The sequence below is a fragment of the Talpa occidentalis genome, unplaced genomic scaffold (genome assembly GCF_014898055.3).
Source record: "Talpa occidentalis isolate TD23 unplaced genomic scaffold, MPIMG_talOcc4v2.1 talOcc4.5, whole genome shotgun sequence".
Taxonomy (NCBI): domain Eukaryota; kingdom Metazoa; phylum Chordata; class Mammalia; order Eulipotyphla; family Talpidae; genus Talpa; species Talpa occidentalis.
In genome coordinates, this window is record NW_023604861.1 from 1 (window position 1) to 18,649 (window position 18,649).

General features: G+C 46.7%; 1 long non-coding RNA gene across 2 annotated transcripts in view; it reads right to left on the reverse strand.

Moving 5' to 3' along the window:
• Positions 1 to 7,185: 7,185 nt before the first annotated feature.
• The window catches only part of LOC129146916 (uncharacterized), a 28,204-nt gene continuing 16,740 nt past the window's right edge, over positions 7,186 to 18,649 (reverse strand). The window contains exons 2-3 of one of the 2 annotated variants that reach the window (XR_008554285.1): positions 9,401 to 9,542; positions 7,186 to 7,480 (exon numbers count right to left, since the gene is read on the reverse strand). This is a non-coding gene — a long non-coding RNA (uncharacterized LOC129146916). Of the gene's footprint in view, positions 7,481 to 8,042; positions 8,968 to 9,400; positions 9,543 to 18,649 lie in introns of those variants that run through there. The other variant, XR_008554286.1, reaches the window with a different exon arrangement.

The following is an 18,649-nucleotide window of genomic DNA, read 5'->3' on the forward strand; positions in this document are numbered from 1 at the left end:
TAGAAATAAACCATAAAAAGAAGGCAAGGAACTCTCCTACCTCACGGAGATTGAAACCCACATTACTGGAAGACCACTGGACTAATGAGATCAAAAAAATTAAAAAATACTTTGAGTTGAATGACAAAGAGGAACCAATTTCCTAAATGTATGGGACGCAGCAAAAGCAGTAATAAGAGAAAAATAAATAGCAATAGAGGCTCATATCAAGAAACAAGAAAGAACTCAAAGAAACAACCTAATCTCGAAGCTCAAAAAACTAGGGAAAAAAGCAACCCAAAACCAGTAGAAGAAAAAAAATTATAAAAACCAAAGCAGAAATAAATGAAATCGAAACTAAAAAAAAAAATCCAAAAGATCAATGAAGGGCTCCCAGTGGCGCAGTGGTTGAGCGCTGGGTTGCGAAGCTGCCCGCAGCCTCTGCAGCACCGGTTCAATACCCAGCTGCTCCCTGGCCACCGGAGGAGGGTCCCACATGGCGCAAAAACCTCTCCAGCCGCCCGCTGCTCCCCTCAGCAGTGTACTTCAGTCTGCCTGCTCTGCTCCCTGCTCTGGCTCTGTTGAATTCTCTCACCCTCCCGCGCTCCTGACTGTACCCAGTGCTTGTATAAATAAATAAAAATAAATCTTTTTTTAAAAAAAGGTCAGAGCTTTTCCAACAACCAAAAAAAAAAAATCAATGAAGTCAAAGGCTGGTTCTTCAAAAAATAAATAAAATAGATAAACCCCTAGCCAGGCTCACAAAGGAAAAATGGGAGAAAGCACAAATAACTAGGATCACAAATGAGAGAGGAGAAATCACAGCAGACACAGCAGAAATCAAAAGAATAATCAGAAACTACTATGAACAGTTACATGCAAACAAGTTCAACAATCTAGAGGAGATGGACAAATTCCTACAACTCTACAATCATACAAAGCTACATAAAGAAGAAATAGAACACCAAAACAGACCAATTACAAGCAGCGAAATCGAAATGGTAATCAAAACCTCCCCAAAAACAAAAGCCCAGGACCTGATGGATTTACAAATGAATTCTACCAAACATTCAGAGACGAATTAGTGCCTATCCTTCACAAACTCTTCCAAAAAATTGAGAAAGAAGGGACAATACCAAACACATTCTATGAAGCCAACGTTACACTAATACCAAAACTGAACAAGGACAACACACAAAAAAAGAAAACTATAGGTCAATCACTCTAATGAACACAGATGCAAAAATCCTCAATAAAATTTTAGCTATCAGAATCCAAAAATGTATCCATAAGATAATTCACCATGACCAAGTAGGATTTATTCCAGGGACACAAGAATGGTTCAACATCCGAAAATCAAACAATGCAATCCAACACATCAACAAAAAGAAATATAAAAACCATATGATAATATCAATAGATGCTGAGAAAGCTTTCGACAAAGTGCAACACCCATTCATGATAAAAGCCCTTGAAATTCTTGGGATACAAGGAACATACCTCAATATCATAAAGGCCATATATGACAAGCCAACAGCCAGTATCATTCTCAATGGCAAAAAGCTGAAAGCATTTTCATTAAGATCTGGAACAAGACAAGGATGTCCACTCTCACCACTGCTTTTCAATATAATACTAGGAGTCCTAGCCAGAGAAATCAGACAAGAGAAAGACATACAAGGAATCCAAATAGGAAAAGAAGAAGTTAAACTATCACTATTCACAGATGATATGAAAATATACATGGAAAACCCCAAAAACTCCACAGAAAAACTAATTCAACTAATCAATCAGTTTACTAAAGTGGCAGGATACAAAATCAACACGCAAAAATCAGTAGCCTTCCTATATACCAACAATAAATCTGAAGAAGAAGAAATTAAAAGAAAACATCCCTTTTACTATCTAAACAAAAAAAAATCAAATACTTGGGAATAAATCTAACAAAAGAGGTAAAGGACCTATACAAAGAAAACTATAAAACACTGTTAAAAGAAATAGAAGAAGACACAAAGAAATGGAAAGACACCCCCTGCTCATGGATTGGAAGAATAAACATTATTAAAATGGCCATCCTACCAAAAGCAATATATAGATTCAATGCTATTCCAATAAAAATTTCAATGTCATTCTTCAAAGAAATAGAACAATTATTGATGAAATTCATATGGAACCACAAAAAAACCCGAATAACCAAAGCTCTCCTGAAAAAAAAAGAAGGGAATGGAGGCATCACACTCCCAGACTTCAAACTTTACTACAAAGCCATAATCATCAAAACTGCATGGTATTGAAACAAGAACAGACACACAGACCAATGGAATCGAATAGAAAATCCAGAAATAAACCCACAGATTTATGGTCAACTAATCTTTGACAAAGGAGCAAAGAATATGCATCGGAGCAAAGAAAGTTTGTTCAATAAATGGTGCTGGGAAAACTGGGTGGCTACATGCAAAAGAATGAAGCTTGACTACTACCTAACACCATGCACAAAAACCAACTCAAAATGGATTAAAGAACTAGACATAAGACCTGAAACCATAAAATACATAGAAGGAAATATAGGCGAAACACTACGTTATTTGCACATCAAAGACATCTTTACAGACACATCAACCAAAGCAGTGATAGTGAAGGCAAAGATCAACAGCTGGGACTACATCAAATTAAAGAGCTTCTGCACAGCAAAAGAGACAATAACAAAAACAAAGAGAAACCCCACCAACTGGGAGAAAATTTTTGCACACAACACTGATGATAAAGGACTGATCACAACAATCCACAAAGAGCTGATGAGACTCAATAAAAACAAAGAAAATAATCCAGTCAAAAAATGGGCAGAAGAGCTAAAAAGAAACTTCTCCAAAGAGGAAATTCAAATGGCCAACAGGCATATGACAAAATGTCCAACATCCATTGTAATCAGGGAAATGCAAACCTCATTTGCATTTGGTACAAAAACTGTAATGAGATACCATCTTACACCAGTGAGAATGGCACATATTAAAAAAACTAGCAACAACAAATGTTGGTGAGGTTGTGGAGAAAAAGGAACTCTCCTGCATTGCTGGTGGAAGTGCAAACTGGTCCAACCACTATGGAGAGCTGTGTGGAGATTCCTCAACCTGCTAAAGATAGAGCTTCCATATGATCCAGCAATTCCACACCTAGGCATCTACCCAAATGACCCAGAAACATCACTTCCAAAGGACACCGGCATCCCTATGTTTATAGCAGCACTATTTACAATAGCTAAGCTATGGAAACAAACCAAATGCCCAAAAACAGATGACTGGATCAAGAATATGTGGTACATATACACGATGAAATATTACTCAGCAATCAAAAAGATAAACACATGCAGTTTGCAGCAACATGGATGAAGCTAGAAGGGATCATGCTCAGCAAAATAAGTCAGAAAGAAAAAGAAAAATACCAGATGGTCTCACTCATAGTAGGAATTTAGTAAACCTAAATAAGGGTCCAGGAAAAAGACTAATTAATACAAAGTAAAAATCAAAATCAACAAGCAACTATAAACCAGAGACACACTATGGGGGGGAAGGGCGGGGAGAGGAAGGACTAGGGTCAAAATAAGGGGGGGTGAAATTGTACGGGGAATATAACCAAAATTAAAATGCATACATTGTGCAAAAATGAAAAATGATGTAAGAATTCTATAAAATAAAATATTTTTTTTTTAATGAACAAAATTCTGATACATGCTACAACTGTAGGAACCTTAAAGTCATTATGTTAAGTAAGACACAAAGGGACTAACAGGGTATAATTCCATTTCTATTAGGGGTCCAGAGCAGTCAAATTCAGAGACAGTAGAATGTGGTTGCTAGGGGATGAGGTGAAGAGGAATGGGGAGCTTTGTTTAACAGGGGGAATGAAACATCCTAGACCAGGATGGTGGGATATTTGTGCAATGATATCAATGTAGTTAATACCATAGCATGCCTGGCTTAAAAATATTTAGTGGTAAATATTATATATAATTTATAACAATGAAAAAAATGCACATAGATCTGACACATTTACAACACACATCAATATGAGAAAGGAATCTGGAAGGCACAGGGAATGTCAGGCAACCTCCTCCACATGTTTGCAACCAGATTATCACTAAAAAATGGTAACAACCAGGGCATCCTGGTGACCTAGGGGTTAAGTATCAGGGCTATCACTATTAAGGCCTGAGTTTCATCCCCGGCCAGGGAGCAGACCCACATGGTGCAGCAGACCCACCCTGTCTCCCCGCTGCTCCCCTCAGCAGTGGATTGCAGTTAGATCCACCTGCCCTGCTCCCCACTGCACCTCTGGTGAATCCTCTCACACACACCCCTGCACCTCTGGCCTGTACCACAGTTACATGCAAAGAAAAAAATAAACCTGAGTGCTCACTGACAGAGCATTGGATCAAGATGTGGTCGATCCACACTACAGAATACAAGTCAGCCGTAAAAACATGAAAGGTTACCATTTACAGCAAAATGGACGGAGTCTGAGGCAATCGTGTGTGGTAAAGCCAGATAGAATGACTGAAACACTGGAAGCTTCCATAGAAACAAATCAATAAAGCTAATTACTAATAAAAGCCGCACCTGCTAATAAACAGTGAGGTTTGAGCTTCAGAGGGCGGGGGAAAGGTAATGAGGTAAAAGGGATGAGGTTGGGGAAATCAGTCTCAGGTAGAGACAGGTGTCACGAATAAAAGGCTGGAATTGCGGTCAATGTAGGGGGGTGCATTACAGACAGTACCTGGGAAGGGTCCCCTGAGAATATTCTTTCATAACGAAGGACGGAACCTCAGGTGCGAAAGCCCTGCGGTGACAGGGTTTGTCTCCATCATGCAGTATCAGCGAGGCGCCACGTGAAGCCGTGAAGCTGAAATGCTGGCCTGTTTTTCTCAGGGTTGTCGCATGACCCAAGCACATGGGTGTTTCCCTTGGCTGGAAACCACGACAGCCGTCCGCTCCATCCAACAAACGCTTCCACTTTCAAGCGCACCCTGAGGCCAACGAACTGGGGGTGCCGCATAACAAGAACGCCGAAACGTGCCCCCTCCCCGTGACAGGGGCCCCAGAAAGGGCCCAGGCAGGAGGCCCGTGTGCCGAGGCCCAGGCTGCGGGGGCAGGACAAGGGGCGGCGGGGACAGGGCAGGGTCTGGATGGAAAGAGCCGTCGCGCAGACGGGGCAGGCGAAGGAGGGAAACATCCTGACAGGGAGGGTTTTAACCCGGGAAGCCGCCCGAGGGGTTTTACTCTCAGAAAACTATTCAAAGACTGAGACCTGGAGTTTCCATTGTAGAAGTGAGCGGTGGCCCCGAGGCCGGCGCTGTTCCCACAGGCGCTGTTCCCACAGGGGCGGTCTGCTCGTCCCCCCCCCACCCCCTCCCTGGAGGCGCTGACGGGGTGCAGCCTCCGCCTCCGAGAAGCCCGAGGGCCCCAGGGCGGCGGGTTAAGCCTCCTCTGGGGCCTGGGGGGGGGCCGGGGTAGAGGAGCCGCCTCCCTGCGGGCGAGGCCTGGGCGGCGGGTCGGGTTGCTCAGACTGGGGGTCGGGCTGGGGCTTCCCTCCTGCCTGCTAGGCCCGGGGCGGGGAGGGGGTGTCACCCCAGAAAACCTCAGTCTGCCCCAAAGACACCATCACCCACAGTAACAGCCACGCGGCCCGGGCAGAGCAGCGCCCAGAGCCCCCAGGCGCGTCCTAGAGCCACGAGGAGCCGGAACAAACTCGGGGGACCCACGGCGTCAGGGGGTCCCCTCAGGCATGAAACTGACCCCCTAGGTGACTCCGTGCTCAAAACTGAACCCCAAAGAACCCCCAGTTCTCCTCACCAGCCCCCCCTCCTCTGACCGGACCCTCCCGTCAGCCGCCCAGGGAGACGCGCTCGCCCTCCCGCCCGCCCTCCCTCCCCAGGCTCACCTCGTCCTCCCGCGACGCGCCGGGTCCCGCGGGGTCCTGAGGGGCGCGCCCCGCAGTGCCGACCTCCTCGCGGCCCAGGACGCCAGGGACGCCGGAGGGAGCCGCGCGCAGCCAGGGTAGGCACGGCCCGCAGGTAGGCGGGCAGGGGGCGGGCAGGGGCGGGCAGGGGGGGCGGCCCGGACACACCTGGGCGCTGGCGTGGCCACGCCCGCCGGGCCGGCATTCCAGGGTTCAGTGACCCGGGGCCAGAGGCCGCGTCTGCCCCAAAATAATGTCCCCAGAGCCGCGGGCGCCCCTGAAACGGCGAGACGTGTCTATGTGGAGTGAAAGACTCGCGCCTGCGCCTCCCTCACGCCCTCCTGGGCGCCGCCCCCCGCTGCTCCCCGCGCCCGGCCCCGCCCGCCGCCAGGCCGCGCCCCGCCCCGCGCCCCCTGAGCCCCCGGCTCCTTCCCACGGGCCCGGCCACAGCGTCTCCCCCGCGCCTCGGCCTTGGCGCCTCCTCGTCCCCGGCTTCGCTGCTCGCCGGTCCCCGCCCCCCGACCCTCGCTCACTCCTCTGCGTGTTGCTCAGGACGGGCCGCTCCGCCCTCGTCCTGCCGCCCCGCCCCGGCCCGCCCGCTCCTCCTCCCCGTCCCACGCCCGTCCCGGCCTGTCCCTGCCCTCCGGGCCCGCCCGCTCTTCCTCCCGTACCCCCGCTTCCCCCACGCCCGTCCCTGCCCTCCGGGCCCCGCCCGCTCCTCCTCCCTGCGCCACGCCCGTCCCACGCCCGTCCCGGCCTGTCCGTGCCCTCAGGGCCCGCCCGCTCCTCCTCCCCGCGCCCCGTGCCCCGCCTGTCCCAGCCCCGCCCGCTCCACCTTCCCGCGCCCCGCCCGTCCCTGCAGGTCCCGGCCTGCCCGCTCCTCCTCCCTGCGCCACGCCTGTCCCTGCCCGTCCTGGCCCCGCCCGCTCCCATCCCCGCGCCCCCCCACGCGCCCCACGCGCCCCCCCCCCCGCGTGTCACGCCCTCCCTGCCCGTCCTGGCCCCGCCCGCTCCTCCTCCCATCGCTCCTGGCGCTGCATCCCGATCCACCCGTCCCCGCCCTTCCCGCCCCACGCCGCCATCCCACTCTCCGCGGCGCCCGCTTCACGGCCTCCCCGCCAGGGGGCGACTCCGCCGTTTCTCTGCCTTTGTCCCCCCAGGCCACCCCAGCGTTCCTCTGCCCCCCAGTCATGGTCTCCCCTCGAACTGCTGCCCGTCATGATATGGACATACAGCGATTATTCACCCGTTCCCGAGGGTTTTCCTGTAGATGTTTCCAAACATTTGTTGCTATAAAGCAGGTGTTGGTCAATAGTTTCATACGTAGATTGTATCAGTATTTCCAGCATTTCCTTAGGTCATTTCCCAAAAATAGACAATTACTAGAACAGGCAGTAGAAATAGTCTAAGCTCACAGTTCTCTGCAGATGGGTGGAGCAGGTGTCCTTTCCTCAGGAATGAATTACAGCACATAGTTCACCTCACCCCGGCCAACATTTCATTCCGTCTCTCCATCCGTCTTCTTCAAGATTTTGATGCTACCTTTGCACTAGAACCAAGGACACAAAAAGTTCCATTATGTATAAGCAATAAATACTCTAGACTCTCAAAAAGGAACATTAGCTCAGTATACCAGCAAATGAAAAAACTAAACTATCTTAAAGTTCAGGAAGTAAAATAAAAGGGTAAAGAAATAAAAAGAGGTTTTTTTCCCCTGATCATGAAATTTTAATGCCACAGGTAATTATCTGTGGATGCACTATATGTATACATACATTCTCTCTCTCTCTCTCTCTCTCTCTCTCTCTCTCTCTCTCTCTCACACACACACACACACACACACACACACTTTTCCTGTGTCTCCAACAATCAGTTTGTACCCTATTCCAGTTGCTACTGACACCACTGAGAATGTCTTGATGATAGAATATGTAGGATTGGAGGAAGGTACTTCTGTATCCTTGTAGCATCCCAAGCAAGTGAGGAAGGAGGAAGTGATACACATGGGGCCTAATTTCTGGAGACCCGCTCCTGCTGAATGTCGTGTCAGGAGTCTCCGAAAAGAGAGGACGGCATCGAAGAAAACTTGGGGGGCTAGGGGAAGTGGAGTGAAGTAGACACAGACACTCTCTCTGGTGCAAGTATCTCCTGCTGAGGGTCTCAGCGGGTCTTTATTTATACAGTAAGGCAAGCGGTGAGATTACATCAACATAAGCATTGAAGCAGAACAAAGACAATCATTACATACTTTCTCATGAATGTACAGAGACTCCCTTGGTCTCATACCAAAAGGGCATTTCTTTGGTTACCATAAAAAACATGAGGGACAATTAGTTTTCTTAGTACAGCTCATTTTCTAACATGATCAATTATTTCAGACAGCACAATATTTGGTGACAATCATTCTATTAAACTTTCCTAGTTTCAGAGTGGGCGTGAAAAGCCCTAGTCTATATTCTATTACTGAAATCAACCCATCTCCTTAGCACTCGATTAACTTGGATAATTTATCAATTACTTCAAAGTGGCCTAAAGAAACTCATCAAATCTATGTTAGTTCTACTGAAGTCTAACTCTTAACTATAAATACCTAACCTCCACACAGCCTGCAGACTACTGACCCTTTGCATACACCAGGAAATGTACTGCTGCCGCAAACACATACCCCCTGGGTTAGGCTATGGTTTCCAAGCACAGCTGGTTCAGGGCAGGTTGTTCTCCATAATTCTCAGTGCCAAAACATTTCTTTCCTGACTATACCTTTAGCATTTTTTACTTACTTTAATAATGATTCAAGCGTAAGAACAATAAACCAATTAGCGTCTAGGTCCGATTTAGGTTTTTACAAGCATTAGCGTCTAGGTCTGAATGAGGTTTTTACTTCTGCATTAACCAAGAACAAACAGGAGAGCATTAGCAGGCGTTGCTATGGAGACTGCCTAGTTCAGATCTTCTGGGAAGTGCAGGAACTCCTCTCTTCTCAGCAGTCTCCCCCAATGCCCAGACCTTGTCAAAGGACAGCATGGGTAGCACAGCCTGCCGCACCAAATGAAAAAAAAAAAATTGTGTTTAGTCAGCATAATCTGGAGACAGCCTGAGCAAACAGCAGGAAGAGCAACTGGCAGGCCTAGGAAGTGTCATGGAAGTGGCCACCTCAGGGGAGAGGCATCAGCACTGCCCACCTGATCTATTGAGTAGATGGAGAATCGAGGTACACTCACCTTCACATCATAGTAAAGAGTTTCTGCATGGTAGGCAAGTACACTTCAAAAAGATTTCATTGAGAGAGTAAATAATATGATTATGAGATGCTATTTTGATAGGAAAAGGACTAGGCAGCTACAGCTCCAAAGCTGCCTCATGCTTACAGCTCTGTGATTCCAAGGTGTAAGAGGAACACAGCTGAAGGGCTGTTCCTTGGCAACCTGACCTGGTCTGCTGCTCACCAAGCATCAACTCAGACACTCACCTCAGTTTTCTTTGGGGTTCTGAGTTCTACACAGGAAGGCATATAAGACAAGACACCGGCTTCTCAGTGCCCTTTTGTTCATGAGCACATTGGCTGTAGCAGTTTTGGCAGCATGGGGTGTAAGCCACAACCTTCTTCATCCCTAATGAGTGATACAAAATTGCAAGGTTTCATTCATAGACATTTAAGTGAACTGTACACGATGGCCACTCGTTTTAACCCTTGATTATCTCCCTGTAATCTTAACTAAGGTAACTTCTACATATTCATTAATATCTGTGGTTCACATAAGATCACATAAGACTTATTCATTTTAGCAGAAACACCCAGATACCCTGCTAACAGAAAAGACTGTCTTCCCAGAACATGAGCATAGCATTGGTATGTTAGGGACACTCAGACCTCAGCCTGCTTCGTTCATATAAAAATTCTTGATACAAAAACTATCTTAAAATCGTAAAGATTCTTCTTTTTTAAAAAAGATTTATTTAGGGTCCTCCCCTGGTGGCGCAGGCAGTTGAGTGCCACTCTGTGAAGCTGTCCGCAGCCTCTGCAGTGCCGGTTCGATCCCGGCCAGCCGGTGAGGGTCCCACATGGCGCGGCAGACCTCTCCTGTCTCACCCGCTGCTCCCCTCAGCATTGTATTTCATCAGTCTGCCTGTTCTGTTCCCTGCTCTGTCTCTGGTGAATCCTCTCACCCTCCCACGCATCTGGCCTGTACCCCAGATCTTGTATAAATAAATAAATAAATAAATAAATAAATAAATAAATAAATAAATCTTTAAAAAACATTTATTTATACAAGAACTGGGGTACAGTCAGAGGCACGGGAGGATGAGAAAATTCAGCAGAGACAGAGCTGGAGGCAGAACAAGCAGACGGATCAAAGACACTGCTGAGGGGAGCAGCAGGCAAGGCAGGAGAGTTCGGCTTCACCATGGGGGTTGGCCCTGGCTGCCCGGGGATCGAACCCACACTGCAGAAAGCTGTGGACAGGTTCACAGCACGGCGCTCAACCCACTGCGCCACTGGGGAGGCCCCTGTAAAGGTTCTTCTTGTTCTCTTCCAGTACTTAAGGAAAACAGGCACCTGTCACTGCAAATGTCACAATCTTTCCAATGTACACTAATGATAAATAAGCACCCTACAAGTTGTTCTATAAAATTAATTACCTGCAGACTCAAATGAAAGGCTACTTTTAGTGTTGTTACATGTATGACCTTAGCTTATTTTCCACAATATGGAAAACATGAAAACTCAACACCAAATATTGGGAACAAACAGTAGAGGAGGTTCACTCTAAACCCACCAGAACAAAGTGGCCACTGTCCAAGCAATAGTACATACATTATCCTGGACTCAGAGAGAAAATAATGCCACAGTCACCCACACAGACTCAGCTCACCAATGATTCCAGATGATTCTGAATATTAGCTCTTATAATATTCTAAATTATCTAATGTAAAATAAAATGATCACTACATCTTCCATTATATCGCAGATGCCAGTTTTTCAATTGGCCTCAAATAGTAAAGTCTGCATCTAAAGAATATGACCAATTCCACAGGTCTCAGAGATAACATTTACAAGCCTCTGAGACAATACCCACAGTCAGATCCATAATGAAAATATTTTTGTCCACCTTCAAATATAACTTTTAAACATTTATATTGGTATTTCATAACATTAAATGAGCTCAACAAATAATTATGCTTATCCAATATCAAAACAAACTTTGAGGACCTCCCTGGTAGACCAGGGCTTAAGTCTCAGCACTATCACCACAATGGCCCACAATAATACTGCCTAAGTTAGATCCCCAGCCAGGGAGCTAACCCACAAAGGGCACAGCAGACCTCTCCTGTATTACCACCGCTCTCCTGAGCAGTGTATTTCAGTAGATCTGTCTGCTCTGCTCCCCACTCTGTCTCTGGTAAATCCTCTCATCACCTCACACCTCTGGCCTGCACGCCAGGTCTTCTACACAAAAATAAATAAAATCTTTAAACAAAAAGAAAAACAAACTTTGAATTAGAAATTGGTAGAGTTCTTGTATGCATAAATAAATACAAATGCATAAATAAATAAAAATAAATCTTTAAAAATACCAATGATTCAAAGCAATAAAGCACAGCAATGTTACCATGATCCCAAATGTGGACAGTAATGTCCAGTTTGGGGAGCAAAAGGATCAGAGTGTGGTGGCAGGGAGTACTGGCTACTTCAATGCAGACACACAGATTTACAGCCTGGGGAAGGATTTATCCAGAAGCCAAGTCATATGTGTTTCCTGTGCAGCTGTTCAATAGCATAATAAAAACTAAACTCCCTATTTTCTACTTACAACTGAGATTCAACCAATGGTATTTATAAGTTTTTTACATTTTTAAAAGACCACAATAAATTTTAAAAATGCTGTGTGTATAGCCCAGTCCCTGGCAGACCACAGGCACTTACCTAACCCTTGTTCACTACCTTGAGTATTCATAGCACTTTCTATGATGGAAAAGAATATACAACTTACCAGGCCTCCCTGGTGGCACAGGGTTGAGACGCAGACTATGAGGCTCTCCACAGCCACTGCAGCACAAGTTCGATTCCCCCCGCCTGCCAGGGAGTGGCCCATATGGCGTGGCAACCTCTCCTGGCTCGCTCGCTGCTCCCCTCAGCAGTGTGTTTCAGTTGGTGTGCCTGTTCTGTTCCCTGCCCTGTCTCTGGTGGGTCCTCTCACCCTCTTCACATCTGGACTGTGCCCAAGTTCTTGTATACATAAATGAGTAAATCTTTAAAAAAAATACACACCCTCCCATGCTGACATAACTGCTGAAAAAATAGTTATGTACAGACATCATCATTAAATTGAAGTCCACTTATCCAGATGTGTATACTTTATTAAAACCCAAAGGATCATTCTCAGAAGTGTCTATAAAGGCACAACCCATCCTGCTTGCTTTGCTTTATCAGATACTGCTTTTCACAGATTGAAGGTGTTTGGCAACCTGGACTGGAGCAAGTCCAGCAGCGCTATTTTCCCAAAAGTATATGCTCACCTCATGTCTCAGTAATATCTAATTAGGGTATTTTCTCATTAGACAAAATGCTATTGCACACTTAATAGACTACACTATAGAGCAAACAATTTTTATTCATACCAGGAAACCAACAAAAATGTAGTGACTTGATTTATGCAATATTAGGTTTGTTGTGGTATTCTGGATTTGAACCAACAATATCTTCAAGGTGTGCCTGTACCACCTTTTATTTGGTGCAGTGTAAGTACACCTATTAAAGCAAAGAAATTTATTTTGCTAAGGCTGCTGTTTGGAGCTGGCCCTATGTCCACTATGGCAAACCGAATAAAGATGGGAGGCGATGACAGCCTGTGCTTGGATAGAGAAACGCTTGTCACAAAATGCTTAAGAACATGTATCACGATGAAATAGACTATTTTCAACTCCATAGAATTTTTTTGTATTTAATTTATATCCAAAGGACAATTTAAAAGTGAAGGTAAGGGCCTCCTCAGTGGCGCAGCGGTTGAGCACTGGGCTGCGAAGCTGCCCAAAGTCTCTGCAGCACCGGTTCGATCCCCAGCCACCGGCAAGGGTCCCACATGGCACGCAGACCTCTCCTGCCATGCCCACTGCTCCCCTCAGCAGTGTACTTTGTCAGTCTGCCTGTTCTGTTCCCCGCTCTGGCTCTGGGGAATTCTTTCACCCTCCCGCATTTCTGACTGTACCCAGTGCTTGTATAAATAAATAAATAAATCTTTTTAAAAAAATAAAAATAAAAGTGAAGGTAAGTAAAGGACAGTGCACAGACACCAGCTGGCAGAAAGAGCTGCAAACGCAAAAGGTTTGTGAAAAGAAACACCTGCACAGTCACAGGCAAGCAGGAGAGCTGCCTCGATCTCCAGGGCATTTTTTAAGTAGGACATACATCTTTACACTCAACTTTACATTTGGTCCATTGTAATGACAAAAATAATCAAAATCATTTCAGAGAATGGATGTGCACTCTCCAATACTGAAAAGAATTACTAAGAATGATATGCAAGAATCTAGACTTTATAACTATGTAAATAACTTTTTTAAAATCTATTCACAAAATAACACAAGTTCACTGAGAAAATTGTCAACAGAAAAAACATGAATAAGAAAACAATCACCATGAATACCAACATCCTGAGGACACTAGTCACTGCTTCTAGTATATTTCCCACTTCTATAGATGAGATAGATCTAAACATTAACAATTAAAGGGGGGCTTATCCTGAATAATACTGCAGGCACTGCTGAGGCATCACTTTCTTATCAATTGTTCTAGATATTCAGGAATTCACTCTGGTAGGTACAGCACAGCAGCTAAGCCTGCTGTATAGGAATAATTACAGAAAAGTCTATTTTGAAATGCAGTGTCTTACAAGTAGCAATCACTTTTGGGATTAGAGCTAGTTCTAAAACAATTTAGTAAATTATGTGCAACATTAAAGACAGCATCTGCATGTAACACAATGATACATTAAACTTTTGTTTCAACCTGAGGCTCCTTCCTTATGAAGGAGGAAACCCAACATACATGGAGCTGTTCTGAGGATGGCCAGGGTCACCCACACTCCTCCCCTCCCCCTGGGCTTGAGGGGGTTTACAGTTTAGCCTCATTTGACAATCTCCGACTCGGACAAAAATATGGAGTCCAAAATCCCTGATCTTTCTCCATATTTGAATGATCTTAACACAAGTTCCTTGTCTCTTTTGGATCTTAGGATTTTCAACTACAGAGTAGGAATAATATCTCTATAGTGCCATCAATGAGATCACATAACTTAAGTAATGAACTTGTTGCACAGGGTCAGGTAATGAATGTCCAGCAGGTGCTCAACAAACATCGATTTCTTTCTCCTACCCTGAAGAGTTCAAAGCAAGCATAAAAGGTTTTACTATGGAGGAGGTAATATCAGTTTAACAGATTCTAAATATTAAAAAGTAAGTAGATTATCCACAAAATGTCCACTTTCCAGGTGAATGAGTGATTGTGGCTTATTCACTCTCTAAAATAGGAGGGATCCTCTTAGTGCCAGGTATCAGTAGAGAAAAAAATCTCAAGAGCTTAGGAAAGGGCCCTTCAGTGTCTCAGATGATTCCCCACAGAGAAACTTTCTGTCCTCATTGGTGATAGCACCCAGTTGACCCTGCTGTGGGAATCTCGGGTGTGTCCTTTAGTGATTCAGAGATGGTCACAGGTTTCAATATACTGAATTGGTGAATACATAGCCATTTTTGAAAACCAAACATTGTAGCCAGAGTGTGGCAGCCGTGTAGCTCTTGGTCATTCAACGCTCAGGAAAGTCTGGATTCTATTCAAGGACTCTAAAGTTGCCTCCTGAGGCACTTTCCAGGTGTCAAAGTTCCCTCTTCCAGGCTCTACATGGCCACATCAGCTGCACAACAATTGACACCTTAGCCCTCAGATGTGGGCCCAGGACCAACATGGGCAGCCTCTCAGACCCCATGAGATGTACAGAGCCCCAGGCACCATGCAACCCACTGGGTCAGGAACTTCACCCCGGGGAGACTGGGACACGACAATGCCCTCCTGCCTGCTATATCTGGGGAAGGGAAGAGGATGTCAGCCCCAGAAAAGTATACAATACGTCCCCCAAATTATAAGTCTACAGAAATAAAACACACAGATCAATGGAACAGAGTGGAGAACCCAGAAAACCCACCCCAGGGGTTGATCAGTGTAGCAGGGGGGAGCCAGGAGCAAACACGGGGGACACACTTTCATTCAGGGGCGCTGGGCACCCACGGGGTCACACTCAGGAATGACCTGACACCCATGTTCCTCCAAGACACAAAATGACCCAAGCAGAGTTCTCCACAGCCAGCCCGCCCAGCCCTGGGTCCTCTCACTCACCACTCTGCAGTCAGCCACCTGCAGGGAGATGTCCTCACCTTCCCCTCGCTTTGGGGTGGTTCCTGAAGAAACCAGGTTCCCCTAGGCAAGAACTTCACCCTGAGCCCCAGGAAGCAAGTGCCAAGGCGAGCCCAGCAGCTGAAGAGGCAGGAGCCACGCGTAGGCGAGGGGCTGCAGGGGCGGGGAGCAGGGCTGCAGGTGCAGGGGCGGGGAACAGCAGCAGGTGCGTGGGGTGGAGCTGCAGGTGGTTGGAGCAGGGCTGCAGGAAGGGTGAGCAGGGCTGTAGGTGCGGTGTACAGGGTGGGGATGTGGGGGCAGAGGCAAGCGGATAAGCCCCGGGGTGCTCACGGGCCACGCCCGCCCGTCCTGCTGCAGCTGAAGTTTAGAAAATCAAACTGAAATACAGGTGAATATCCCACATCTCTGAAAATACTAACCTAAAATTTCCACAAGTCATTAAAACAGCAAATCGTGTCCATGTGCTTTAAAAACATGCTCAAGAATATTGACCCGCAACCACAGAGGGCCCCCAAAGCCCACTGCTAACCCCACAGTGAAAGAAGGGCGTCCCGCTCCGCCTGCCCGGCCTTTCCCGCCCCGGCACCTCCTCAGGATTCCCCGCGAAGCCGCACTTCCCCGCCTCGCCACCAGGCGGCACGCGCTCCCCTCACTCCTGTGCTTTGCCCCCGGGGCTTCTCCTTCCTTGGCCAGCAGGCCCGCTCCGCCGGGGTGGGCGTTCCTGGCTTCCGTCTCTGCCACTTCCGACCCCACCGCAGCTCCGCTTCAGTGCGCAGTGCCGTGACGTCAACACGCAGGAGGGAGGGTGTGGCGAGGCCGAGGAAGGAGAGGCTCGCGGGGGAAACCAGGGCTGGAGCTGCGGCGCGCGCCGCCTGGTGGCGCGGAGGGGCAGTGCGGCTGAGGGGGGTAATGGAGGGCGGAGGCTCCAGGGCCCGCAGGGGGGGCCAGAGCCACGGCCGAGGGGCTGGTCAGCCGGTCGAGGGGAGATGCAGCCGCGGAGAGTGGGGAGGAGGCCCACGCAGAGGGGGAGCAGGAAGCAGGAGTGTGTGTGCTGGTGTGACATCAGAGCCTTGAAGATGGGGAGACAGAATGACGTGGAGGCAAGAACCCGCTGAAATCAGGATTCTCGCTCTTTCGGAGAAGAGAACAAATTGGAATCACCCTTCTGCTGGGGAACTTTGAATTTAGATATCAGAATTTGGAATATTAGCTATATGTGTATATATTAAAAGAAATAGTAATTCAGGGCCTCCCCTGGTGGCACAGCGGTTGAGCGCTGGGCTGCGAAGCTGCCCGCAGCCTCTGCAGCGCCGGTTCGATCCCTGGCCACCGCGAGGGTCCCACATGGCATGACAAACCTCTCCTGCCGCCCGCTGCTCCCCTCAGCAGTGTACATCGTCAGTCTGCCTGTTCTGCTCCCCGCTCTGGCTCTGGTGAATTCTTTTGCCCTCCCATGCTTCTGACTGTACCCAGTGCTTGTATAAATAAATAAATAAATCTTTAAAAAAAAAGAAATAGTAATTCAATAGTAATTCCCAATGGTAATTGGGAAATGACCTAAGGAAATGATTTTGTTAGGGGGAAAGGATGTCCTGAGCTAATTCCATGCAGGCTTTGTGGACTCCACCCCCACTCCAGACCAAAGCCAAATGACATTGGGAAAGACAAATCCTGTCACCACCAAAGGGAAGGTGGCTGGGACCTGAGGGTGGAGTTAAGCAGCCAGGTTTGGTATAAAAAACAAACACGTGGGCCTTGAGGGGCTCGCTCTCTCCCTCACCTCCTGCCTTCACAGCTCCTGGCTTGCGGCCAGCTCTCAGAGTGCAATTTGGGATTCCAGATCGGCGGATCAGGTAGGATGCATTTAAAACTTTGTCTTCCACTTTTCTCTCTGAGTTGTACATTTCCTCATTTGCCCTTCCCTTGTAAATAAACCTTTTATTAACCTTTCGTGTGTGACAGCAGTAGAGTATTGATAAATCCTTTTAAGCGCACGGGTGAGGACCCACAGTCAGGCAACCTGTTTTGTATCGGGGCTGCCCTGTAACAGTTTGAACACAAATAAAAATCTTTATTTGGGGCCTCCCCGGTGGTGCAGCGGTTGAGTGCTGGGTTGCGAAGCTGCCTGCGGCCTCTGCGGTGCCGGTTCGATCCCCGGCTGCTCCCCGGCCACCAGAGGAGGGTCCCACATGGCGCGCAGACCTCTCCTGCTGCCCGCTGCTCCCCTCAGCAGTGTCCTTCGGTCCTTCTGCCTGCTCTGCTCCCCGCTCTGGCTCTGGTGAATTCTCTCACCCTCCCGCGCTTCTGACTGTACCCAGTGCATGTACAAACAAAAACAAAAAAAAAAAAAACAAAAAAAAAAAAAGCAAATAAATAAAACATGCCTCTAAAAAAAAAAAAAATCTTTATTTGTAAAATGCTAACCAGCATTTTCTTATACTAACAAATACTGGGAACACTCTAAACAAAACTCCAGGAATCACTAAAATATATTACACTATATACATAAAGCAAATGTAGAAATTAGGTACAATAATTATGAATAGTTTTCAATAACTTGAAAAATATGTGTGTTATAATGTTAAATAAAGGAAGAAAGATATAAAATTGTAGGCATAGTGTTAGTCCAGATATAAAATAAACATAATATAATTTATTCAAATCTTAAATACCAGACAAAATTAAAATCGTGTGTTAAGTATGCATTTATTGATACACACTTAGGTGATGAATTGTCATGAAGGGCAAGGAATATAATTATAATGACAGACACACATTCTTGATTAATTAGTTAGAAAGATTATGACATAGTGTGGTTGTACATTTCCTCACTCAGCTAATGCGAGTTCATTTTGTAATTCTAAAATTTCATGTTTATAGTCTCGGCCCATACACATGGGTCTTATAGTTCACAGTTCAAAAATACTGAAAATTATGAGGAAAAAAGTAAGCTAACTCACAAAACTATCTCTTTTAAAAAGATTTATTTATTTATGCATACAAATTCTGGGGTATAGGCCAAAGGTACAGCGTGTGAGAGGACTCACCAGACACAGAGTAGGGAGTACAACAAGTAGATCCACTGAAATCCAGTGCTGAGGGGAGCAGCAGGGAGACAGAAGAGGTCTGCTCTGCCTTGGGAGTCAACTCCATGGCCGGGGATCAAACTCACGTCACAGTAGTTGGCAATAGCTTGACAGCGCTGAGACTTTAACCCCTGTACCACCAGGCAAGCACGAAAAGTATTTCTCTTTTGATGAAAAATCACAGCTCACTGTTCCTCAGTGTATTTTATTCTAATGTTCAGATTTT